Source organism: Lynx rufus, unplaced genomic scaffold, assembly GCF_022079265.1.
Source record: "Lynx rufus isolate CCGP_SWC_20201006 ecotype Redwood Valley unplaced genomic scaffold, mLynRuf1.p SCAF_17, whole genome shotgun sequence".
In the NCBI taxonomy this organism is placed as follows: Eukaryota; Metazoa; Chordata; class Mammalia; order Carnivora; family Felidae; genus Lynx; species Lynx rufus.
Window position 1 is genome coordinate 35,034,097 of NW_025814831.1, and position 10,573 is coordinate 35,044,669.

Sequence of the window (10,573 nt, forward strand, 5' to 3'; positions counted from 1 at the left end):
TCTGTCAATACTGCATTGAGACAAGGAGAGCTAATGCCAAGGACCTTGGCTACATCTTCTGACATCTGCCCAGCCTTCACAAGAGTCTAATATTCAATTAACAACAACGAATGAATGACCATAATCTTGCCTTTCCTTCTGGGGTGCCCATCTCAGAAAAAGTGCTTTGTCCATACTGCCCCCTGGTACAACCAAGGATATCTGGACTGCCTGTGTTTGGTGGGCAGGGAAACAGGTATAGGAAAAGGGAGCAACTGACTGATCATACCACAAGTTATAGGAATTTGTCTCAATAATTTTACAGTAGCTGCAGTTCTTACCACAGTTAACACTGAGACTTCAAGTATTGGGACTGCAACTTGGGCACAGCGATGAGTGTTCATGCACAATCTCAAATTTTCTCCCATTTGAGGTGGGTACTGTTACATCCCTTTTTTATAGAGGAAATGTGGTGGCAACAAGTCTGTAACCGATTTACCCTATTTCTCTGCAAATCGCTTTTTTGTTTCAGTGTAAGCAGAAGACCCTTTGGGGAGGATTTGTGGTGTGTCAGGTGCCCTTTCCTATTTTGATGAGATTCTGGATTTCATTAGAGTCCAGCCATCCAAATGCTATTCACAAAGAGAAATGACTGTTTAGGAGGGGGAGAGCTGAGGTGGGGGGGATTAGGTTATGAGGAAGGAGCTATAGGATGCCATCTTAGTCAAAACCTAAAAAAAAACGGTCACAAGGATTCCTCTTGTGGACGGAGGGTTGTAAAATTGTGGCCTTTGGCAGCTGTGGGTTTAGGATTGACATCTCTTCCCCTCCCACACATGGCCTTATTTTTGCCCTTGGCCTTTTACCTTTGATTCTACTTATTTCTCTTAAGATTAAGCCTGAGCCTCTAGCTGTTGGCACTCTCAGAGGGTTTGAAACTACCAGGTGAAATCTGTCTCCTTCTGAAAACTCAGATGCACCTGAGAATTGACCTGTTTTATTCAACTCCTATGGGACACCTGCAGTGAGCCAGAGTAGTCATCGGGGTGGGGGTGCTTACAGTTAGCTGGTGAGAAAGACACTGATTGGACACTCACACAGATAGTTAAGTCATTGCAATGTTGCTTAGCTCTGCAAAAGAGAAATTTCTAACAGAGGAACCTGGCTTATCTACAGGGATACGTAAGGATTCCCTAGGACGGACACACACACACACACACACACACACACACAGTAGACCTTCAGGTTGAGTACTGGTGCTTTTCAGAGGTGGGCTGGCTGCTGGCTGTGCAGAAATATAGATGTTGACTATGCCTTAGGAGGTGCCTAGATGGGTACAGTGCAGAACAAAACCAGCACACAGTGGGTACTTCAAGGAATGCTCAATGAGTGAAGTCTTAAAGTAAGTTGGTCCCAGTAAGCCCACCCTGAATGTTCCACAGCACCACAGTCCCCTTTGGGAACCTGAAGCTACGAATACCATCTGAACAATGACCATTTCTGCCATATCTGTGCCCACCACCATAGAGCAACTCACTGTCCTACTGATTTTACCAAACCATTAGTCTCCACAGAGCCCTGCCAGCTTCTCTCTCAGCGTCTTTGGAGCTTGGCCCAAGACCCAGCTCCATTGATTTGTCTATTGCTTCATTCTGGTGATACATTTCTTGGTGTGGACAAAGGTGTCCTTTCAGTGCCAAGAACTATAGAGAAGGATACACTGACAGTCTGGTCTGGCTCCATGCTTCTATTACAAGCCTACCTTCCAAACAGAAAGGAAGATTTCCAAGTTTATAAGGGTCCACCAATGGTGAAGGGCCCCTGAGGCTGAATCTTAGTTTGAGTATGGAGTTATGTTATTTTCCTAGGGTTGCTGTAACAGATTACCACAAACTGGGTGGCTTAAAGCAACACAGATTTATTCTCTCACAGTTCAGAAGTCAGAAATCTAAAATTAAGGTATCAACAGGGGTTTCCCTCTGGAAACTAGGGGAGAATCTTTCTATGCCCCTTCCAACTTCTGGTGGCTGTTGGCATGTCTTGGTTTCCTAGGTTTGTGGCTGCTCCATTCCAGTTTCTGGTCACATGGCTTCCTCCTCTTCTACGTGGGTCTTCTTTTCTGCTTCTTCTAAGGACACTTGTCTTTGGATTTAGGGCCCATCTCAGTAATCCAGGATGATCTCATCTCAAGATCCTTAACTTAATTATTTTTCCAAATAAGGTCACATTCACCAGGTTCTGGGATTTAAATGTGGCTAAATATTTGGGCGGCGGAGGTGGGGGGGAGCACTACTGAACCCACTACAAGGATTAAGGAGGGAGATTTCTACCGAAGCCTTTGCATCTTGTACTGATTAAGAGCAAGAGCTAGAAGTTAGTGCGAGGTGCCCTGGGACAGATCTCAAGGATTTAGGTTGAGGATGAAGCTCTCCATCCCAAAACACATCCAACTGCTGTGGTTTTTCCGTTTAGATGCAGATCTGACCATTTCACTCCCTATTCCAGACTTGTTTAATGATCTCCCATTATCTTTAGTATCAAGCTCTCTGCCTCCTCCAGACTTATATAGCCCTCTGTGGTTTGGCCTCATTCCTCACCTCCCCCTCAGTCCTGTGCAATCTGGAGGGAACAGCATGTAACTTCCCTGCAGCCCCTGCTCCCTGTCCCTGTGCTCCTCTCATTGGAACAGTCTTACTCCTTGCCTTTTGCCAGCAGCATGGTCTTCATCTACCCCCAGCTCTCAGGTTAGTTCAGGCACACTCAGGTGGGAGCTGTCTCCCTGGAAACTCTCAGTGTGACAGCCTGCCAGCCACAATGGCTGAGTTCTTCCAGTGCTGTCGATGCAGCAGATTTCATTTGTCCATCTACCCTACTGTGCACCAGGTCCTGTGCTAGGCCCGCAGCACAACGGTGAACAGGGAACACTCATCTCTGCCCTCCCTGTGTGATGCCTTTACCTGAATTATGGGGCACCGAGAACCCTGTTGGGCTGATGTAGGGGAGAAGGAACTAACTAGGTTTAGGGGTCAGGAAATATTTCTCTGTCTGATACAACCTGGAGAGTGGGAGGTGGGGCAAAGGGGGAGGTGAGGCAAAGATCAGCCTCCAGGTAGAAAGGACCCCACGTGCAAGTCAGGGAACCCAGAGCAGGGTCTCTGTGGGTCTGCATGAGCTCCCAGGGGTGAACAATGGAGCTCACAGGAAGCCCAGCCTAGATCATGAAATGTCTTGTAAACCAAGGCAGGAGGGACAGATGATAAACAAGAAAATAACAGGTTGTAATACATTAAAACAGATGGGTATGCAAATGAACAGGGAGCTCCTTTAGATTGAGTGGCCCTGAAAGGTCTTTGGGAAGAGATGATATTTGGCTTGAAATCTGGATAATGAGGAGGATCAGCCTGTGAAGATGGGGATGATGTCATGCAGAGGAAACTGTTAGTAGAAAGGCCCAAAGCTGAGAGTAAGTTCAGATAGTTTGAGGAACATCTCAAAGGCCACTGTGGCTGATGCTTGGTGAGGCAGTGGGTAAGGAGAAGTACGGGATGGGGTCAGGGATCAGAGTGTGGAAGTCGCTGGAGGCCTTGTCAGGGGGAGGAGATAGGGAAGAGAGATGGAGAGAGTTCTTAAGGATGGAAAACTGTGAGGTCCCTCCTGAGGGAACAGGACCAGGCAGGGGAGGACTGCAGGCAGAGCCTGGGGTCCCTTGTACCCTTAGCATGTCCTCCTAGAGGCTGGGTCATGGATGGGGTTAGCATAACTGAAGGGTGGGTCTGTTTGGTTTCTGCAAACCCTTCTCTTTACATAAGCATTCCCAACCTGGAGAAGATTGCATGCAGGGTCCTGCAGAGCTCTACAAATGAAACCTCTCTCCTTCTCTCTCTCCTTCTCTCTCTCTTGCACGCACGTGCACGCACGTGCACACACACACACACACACACACACACACACACCTCACCTCACCTCATATGCTCTATCCTTTGTGAGATGGGCCTTCAGAGGCCCTCCTGAAGCTACCAGGAAGCTCAGACCCCCATCCCACCCACAGACCTTGGGGTCTCCAGGGACTGGTAGTATTAGGACACCCCAGAGGAGGGCAATGGTGGGGGAACGGCACAGGTATCGAATCAGACTTAAGTCTAACCTTGGCTTTGCCACTTACTATCTGTATAACTTTTTTTTTAAGTTTATTTTTATATATTTTGAGAGAGAGAGCACAAGCGGGGGGAAGAGTAGAGAGAGAGAGGGACAGAGAGAATCCCAAGCAGGCTCCACACTGTCAGCACAGAGCCTAATGTGGGGCTCGAACTCATGAGCCGTGAGATCATGACCTGAGCCAAAATCAAGCTGGACACCAACTGAGCCACCAAGGCAGCCCAACTATCTATATGACTCTTGACAAGTTGCTGAGCTCCTCTGAGATTTAGCTTGGTGGATGTAGTTCAAATTTAGTCAGCTTAGTTTAATTCACTGGGAGCACATTCTAGCCTCCCCTCTAAGACTGAATGTAAGAGTGACTGCATCAAAGGCTTGGAGCAACAAGAAGGGCATTAGATTCCGGTTCAGTGCAGAAAATATTGTAAAATGGAATAGACATTTATGTTATTAAAAGTTTTGTGAACATTGCCCATGAGGAATTTTCTCTGGTCAACTCTGGCCCACCACCCTGCTGGTTGTAGGATGACCAGTCACCCTGGTCTGCCTGGGACCTTAAAGGCCTTTCCTAGGATGTGGGACTTCCTGTGCCAAAGCTGGGAAAGTCTTGGGCAGACCAGGGCACATTGGTAACCCTAGTTGGTGAGAGTTTAAAACATCCCACCATTTGGGTTTTTTTTTCTAAGGGTGTCCTTTGGCCTTTCCTTTGACTCCTTGAGGTGCCCCTCAGCATTTTCCAATTAACTCCTTTTTGGTTTATGTTAGTTGACTCTGTTGCTTATAACCAACCCCATCCCCTACTCTCTGCACAGTAGTAAGAATCTTCTGTAGGTTGACAATCCAGATCCCTGCTATATACCTGACTTTTAAACATCTGACTGTTAGCTGCGATCGGACCTTAGCCCTCACACTCCCCCTTCCTAACCTTCATGAGATGCTGCTCAGGCCTTGAATTAAACCTCCCATCTAGTTCCTGCTCCATCTCCAGGAGACCTTGCCAGTTATGGTGTATGCTTGGCACCCCTGCACCTGTTTTTGAGTCTTAGGTTGATTGCTGAAAGCTAGAGGAAGCTCTGACATGGGAGCACCCAGACCTAAGCCCTTCTTTCATAAACTATAAAGCACCCAGAAGTATAGATCAGGACCTTTCAAATTTTGCATATATCCCAGGATTCAGCTCTAATCCAATTGGGATTAATCTGATTTAGGACCTATCCTTTTCTGTAGTAGGGTCCCCAAGAGTCCTTTAAAGATAGGCAGTCTGCCAGCCACCTCTGGGTGGACAGTCAAGGACATCTACTAGTGCCTACTACACCTCCCTGGCTTGCCCGCAGGCAGCTCCCTGAGACAGTCCCTCCTGCTGAACCAAAGGTCAAGGCAGGGGACAGAACTTTGTCTAGACCTCTTTGATACCAAAAACCAAACCTCTTCCTTGGATAACTTTAGAAACGAAAATGAAATGACATTAGGTGTTATTTTGCTGACTTTCACTCAATCTGTTACCCCAAGGTCTTAGGCCTGCTGACCAGCAGGACCAGATGGTGCCTTTTACAGGAATATCTCATCATTTCTGCTTTTGTGTAGGCCCTGAACATTCTAAGAAACAACACGTTTTCTCCTTCTGATTGACATATCTGTGCATCAGATATATTTTCATATATTTTTCCTATGACTCTGCTGAAAGCACTTGGCACCCAAGCCTAGTTTACATTTCGTGTCCTCGAGATGAGAGCTGACCTCGTTGAACAGAAGGGAAGGGAAGGGAAGGGAAGGGAAGGGAAGAGGAAGGATTAGATGGTTCCACATTCATGACTCTATTTTGCAACCAGCCGTTTTTTGGTCTCCGGAATGTGACCATCTACACTCCACATTGCCCTAAGAACTTCCTGGCTGCCTCATGAAAGATGCAACATCTCTGACTTTGAAGTCTTTAGACCTGAGTTTGAATCCCAGGTCTCTGACTTACTTGGGCATGTTATATAACCTATCTAAGCCTCCGTTTTGGCTAATACTAGGCCAAATCTCCCAGAGATGTGGAGATCAGATGAGGCAACGCTTGACAAGTGGTTGGCATGCACTCAGTGTCAGATATTAGGAGAAACATTCTCGTAGTCTCACAAGTCAAATGCAAGCAGATGTCACTCCAGCAAGCATTTTTGGGCTCCTGTTGACATGCTCATCATGGCCAAAACCATGGGCTTTGAATGCTTCTGATCTGAACTGGCCCACTTATTAATTGGGAGGCAAATTAATCTCTATACACACAAGTTTTCTCATCTGTAAAATGGGAATGATAAAACCTACTCTGTAGGATTATTGTGAAGGTTAAGTTAAATAAAATGATATGTCTAACATGCTTAGTACAGATCCATGATTCCTTAACTCAAAACCCATGGGGTTTTGCAAAGCTTTTTGGATTTCAGAAAGATAATAACATTTATATGCTGTATATTTTGTAGTTTCTGGACCAGGTGTGAATAGGACCTCACAGTCCAACACATTATTACTTCTACATGGAAATCTATAAATATCATATTAAGTGGGGGGGGGTAAATAAAAACTCGAAATGGCCTTACATCCTACCTTGTGAGACAGGACAAGTGTAAAATTCACACTTGACAGATAACAAACTAAAGATCAGGATAGTGGATGGTTCAAGATCACATGGTCCAGAATTGACAACATGAGGCTCCCTGGGCCATCTAAGTCCAAGGGACTCTCCCCCTTACACCACACAGTGTGACAGATTCGACCCTACCTACAACCATCCTCTTGGCTTAATGAACTTTTCCCCCTCCATATACACACAAAGTGCCTACTAAACAGTTTTCTTCTCATCTTTTGAAGTGTATGTATGTATACTTCTGTGTTCTTTGCAGATTCTGCTTTTCTTTACTTTGGTACCTGGTACACATTTCTCTGTGTGGCATTTTAAGATCACTTTTAAAAACTAAAGAGTCTTCCAGAATCATAATATAACCTTAATATAGCTTAGTTATTCCCCTATCACTGAGTATTTGCATGTTTCCAATTTTACGCTGTTCTAAAATAATGCTCAGTCACTCACTTTAAACTTTGCCTTGGAGATGAACAAGCACATCCATCAGAAAACACCTGTCCCTTGAGCCCCTGGCTGGCTGGCAGCCTTTGGGAGATTGTATTTCCAGGCACTTCAACTATATATTTGTTGTTCCCAATCAAGTAATCAATTAGGGTTTATTGATTACCTGCATGGGGAACAGGGTGCTCTTTGGTGCGGAAGGAAGCACAGAAGCACAAGCATAGAAGAGTAAGATTCTGAGTATTATGAAGTGTACGTGTAACAAGCAGGTGTTTCAACTTCAAACCAAGTTGGGTTTGCGTCCAGCCGGTGAGGTCTTCTAAGAAAAACTGATCAGGGTGGGCACCAAAGTGTGACATTAGGGGTGAATGGCAAGAACTTCAAATAGGTCTCTGATCTACCTTTTTGCCTGTCAAGGGTGTTGGTTCTATTCAGGACTAAGGCACTAAAAATGAAATAGTGAATAGGGAAAATAAGGTCAGGGGTTCCATGAAGCCTTCCCTAATTTGTCAAGTTTTACTTTCCGACTCTAATGGTAAGGGTGAACCATTAAAAATCAATATAGTACCACTTCCCTGACTCCCCTTGGTGGGGGCTCAGCAAAAGGATAAACAAGACCCGGTTGCTGGTTTTATCTTGCTTCCCCTTAAGCAAATTAACCTTTTTTCCCCATCCATCAAATGGTAACAACAGTAATGCTCTCATGGGACTCCCAGGATTGTAACAAGGATTGCTTAAGATCCTGACGAGTTTTTTAGAAAGAACGAAATGTTGCCCAGGTGACCTGAGGGAGGTCAAGGACCACATCTCATTCACTGCCACATCACAGGCAACCAGCACAGTGTGGGTCTGCACAAAGTAGGAGCTCAATAAACATTTGTTGAATGAACAAGGGAATTGGCAGGTGTTATCATGAACCCATAAAGGGCAGAGAACTGCCCATCATTTCATCAACTCTGAGCCTGAGGGAGAGGCTCCCTCCCCTCCAGCTGCACCCCCATGTCCATCCTCCCTAGAGCAGTCCCCACACTGACTCTGTTACCCATGTATCTACTATAAGGAGTCCCATGTTCAGGGCAGTAAAGATTCATAGCCTAACATTCACCCCCAGTGGGGAAGCGTCGGCAAGCACTGACTTCAAGCCATCTCCTCAGGTTTCAAGGCTGCAGGACTCACTGTCACAAGGGACTGGCCAGCTCAGCCCTCACTTCCCGCTCCTGGCTGCTGAGGCAGGGGTACGTCAGGCCATTGTGTCAGCAGCAAATAGTAGCTCTCTGGCCAGCGGAAGACACCTGGCAACAGACAACAGCTGTGCCTTATCTACCTCCATCTGGGGCCTCAGGTGTCCCATCACCTCCTAGCCCAGCCAGCCTGCTGCTCCTGAGCATTTGGTGCCAACAACAGAGACCCACCCCCCCATACACAGCCCCCCTGCAAGCCTGCACTAGGGAGCCAGTTCCAGGTGGCTCAAGTCTGGCCCACTGGCTGGACTTTTCTAAGGCGCTCTCCTGGATTTCCTGAGTCATTCATGCTTCTCCTTGAGATATCCTAGAGAACAGGATGAGCTGTGAAGGTCGGCAGCTGTGGGGTTATAACAGCTGGTCACTTTCTAAAGCCTGATTTCTTTCCTCATGCCTTTGTCACTTTATGCCTTTGTCTCTTTATTTTATCTTCTCCACCAGACACATGGTCCAGAGAGCACGGCGCATTGCTAACTCATTGCTTTCTCATCCCAATGCTGAGAACTGTGACCACCCCCAAAGAGGTGCTTCATTAATATTTGTGAATGAGTGAACAAATGAACTTTTTGCAATGCTTATTACATATAATAAATGATAGTTATTATAAATAAGTGATTATGATAAGTACCTTTAAAAGGAAGCAGAAATTTCCAGTCTTTCAGGATTAACATACACATTGTCCCACCTTATTCCGTGATTATGTATTCATTCATTCAGTTATTCATTTAACCTTGTGTTTGATCTGTAAGAGATGAGAATTAAACAGTTGTATAATGTAGTCAGGGCTACAAAATAGGGGTGCAAATTTTTAGGAGTGTGTCTGATGGGGAGATTTAACCTAGTCAGAGAGGTCAGGGGAAACTACCTGGAGGAAGTCCCATTTGAACCCAGATCTAAACAAAGTCATTAACTGGGAGCCAAAGAATACTGCTGGGAGAGGGGATGCCATGTGAAAGGCCTAGTGGCAGGAGGGAATGTGCAAGGAGCAGAAACTGAGGGTCAGCTGGGGAGTAGGACTGAGTCAGCCACCTTGGAGAGGACAGCACAGCAGATGGCCAGCAGTGTCCACAGGTGCTCAACAGGTGCCCTGGGCCAGGGCATGGTGCCCTTTAGGAGATGTCACCTCTTCTAGGAGACTGTTCCCAATCTCCCCTTCCCCTCCTTGATTAGAGTCCCTCCTTTGTGTTCCCATGGGACTCAGGGCTTCCTCTCATTGTTTAACCTATACAAGTCTACTTTAATGATCTGTTTTCTCACTTTTTGACCTCCTCATCTCTTGACTTGTGAGTTCTGTAAGTGCAGAGAACTTGGCTATTCATCTTATGCCACCAGTGCCTAACACAGTGCCTAGGACATGATGGGGACCCCATTAGTGTCTGATGAATGAATGAACAGACAGCGTTCCAATCATGGAGCGAACTGGACAGGTATTTGGATTTCTGCACACTCAGGAAGCCCCCGCTGAGCCCAGTGCTGCAAACAGGAGAGAGTGGACAGCGATCTATGCTGGCTTCTGGAGACGAAGAGAGCCAGAAGGCTGGGGGAAAAACAGTCAGGGGATACTGTGCAATTAGTGACACATGAAGGAAAGGACTTACAGTGCAATCCTTAATAGGAAGGAGAGATGACAGTTTCAAGGAGGATATGTTTACCAGATGCGGAAAAGAAATTTCAACAGGTAAAATTGCATGAGTTTACATGGATGAAAAAGAACATCAGCTGGTATTTAACAGATTCTAGTGTATTATGTGCCAAACGCTGTTCTAAGTGTTTTTCAAGTACTAAACCATTTAAATTCTCATAACAATTGCATGAAGCATTTGTCTGTGTCTATTTTGTCAGTGAGGAAACTGAAGAGCAGAGTACTCCTCCCCAGCCCCCCACAGTACCTCCAGGTCCAAGCAGCCAGAAAGTGACAGAACCAGGGTCTGAGCCCAAGCAGTTTGATCTGGAAGCCAGGCTCTTACCCCCACCCCATCCTGCTCGCAAGCCAGCCCTTGCTCTGCAGCTGGTATACCTGAGGATTTGGTATCTTTTCAAAGATCCTCCTGAGAGGGAGGTATGATTCTTCCCTATTTTGCAGATAAGAAAATTGAGGCTCAAAGACATTAGTTTGCCAGAGATCAGCCAGCTGGTA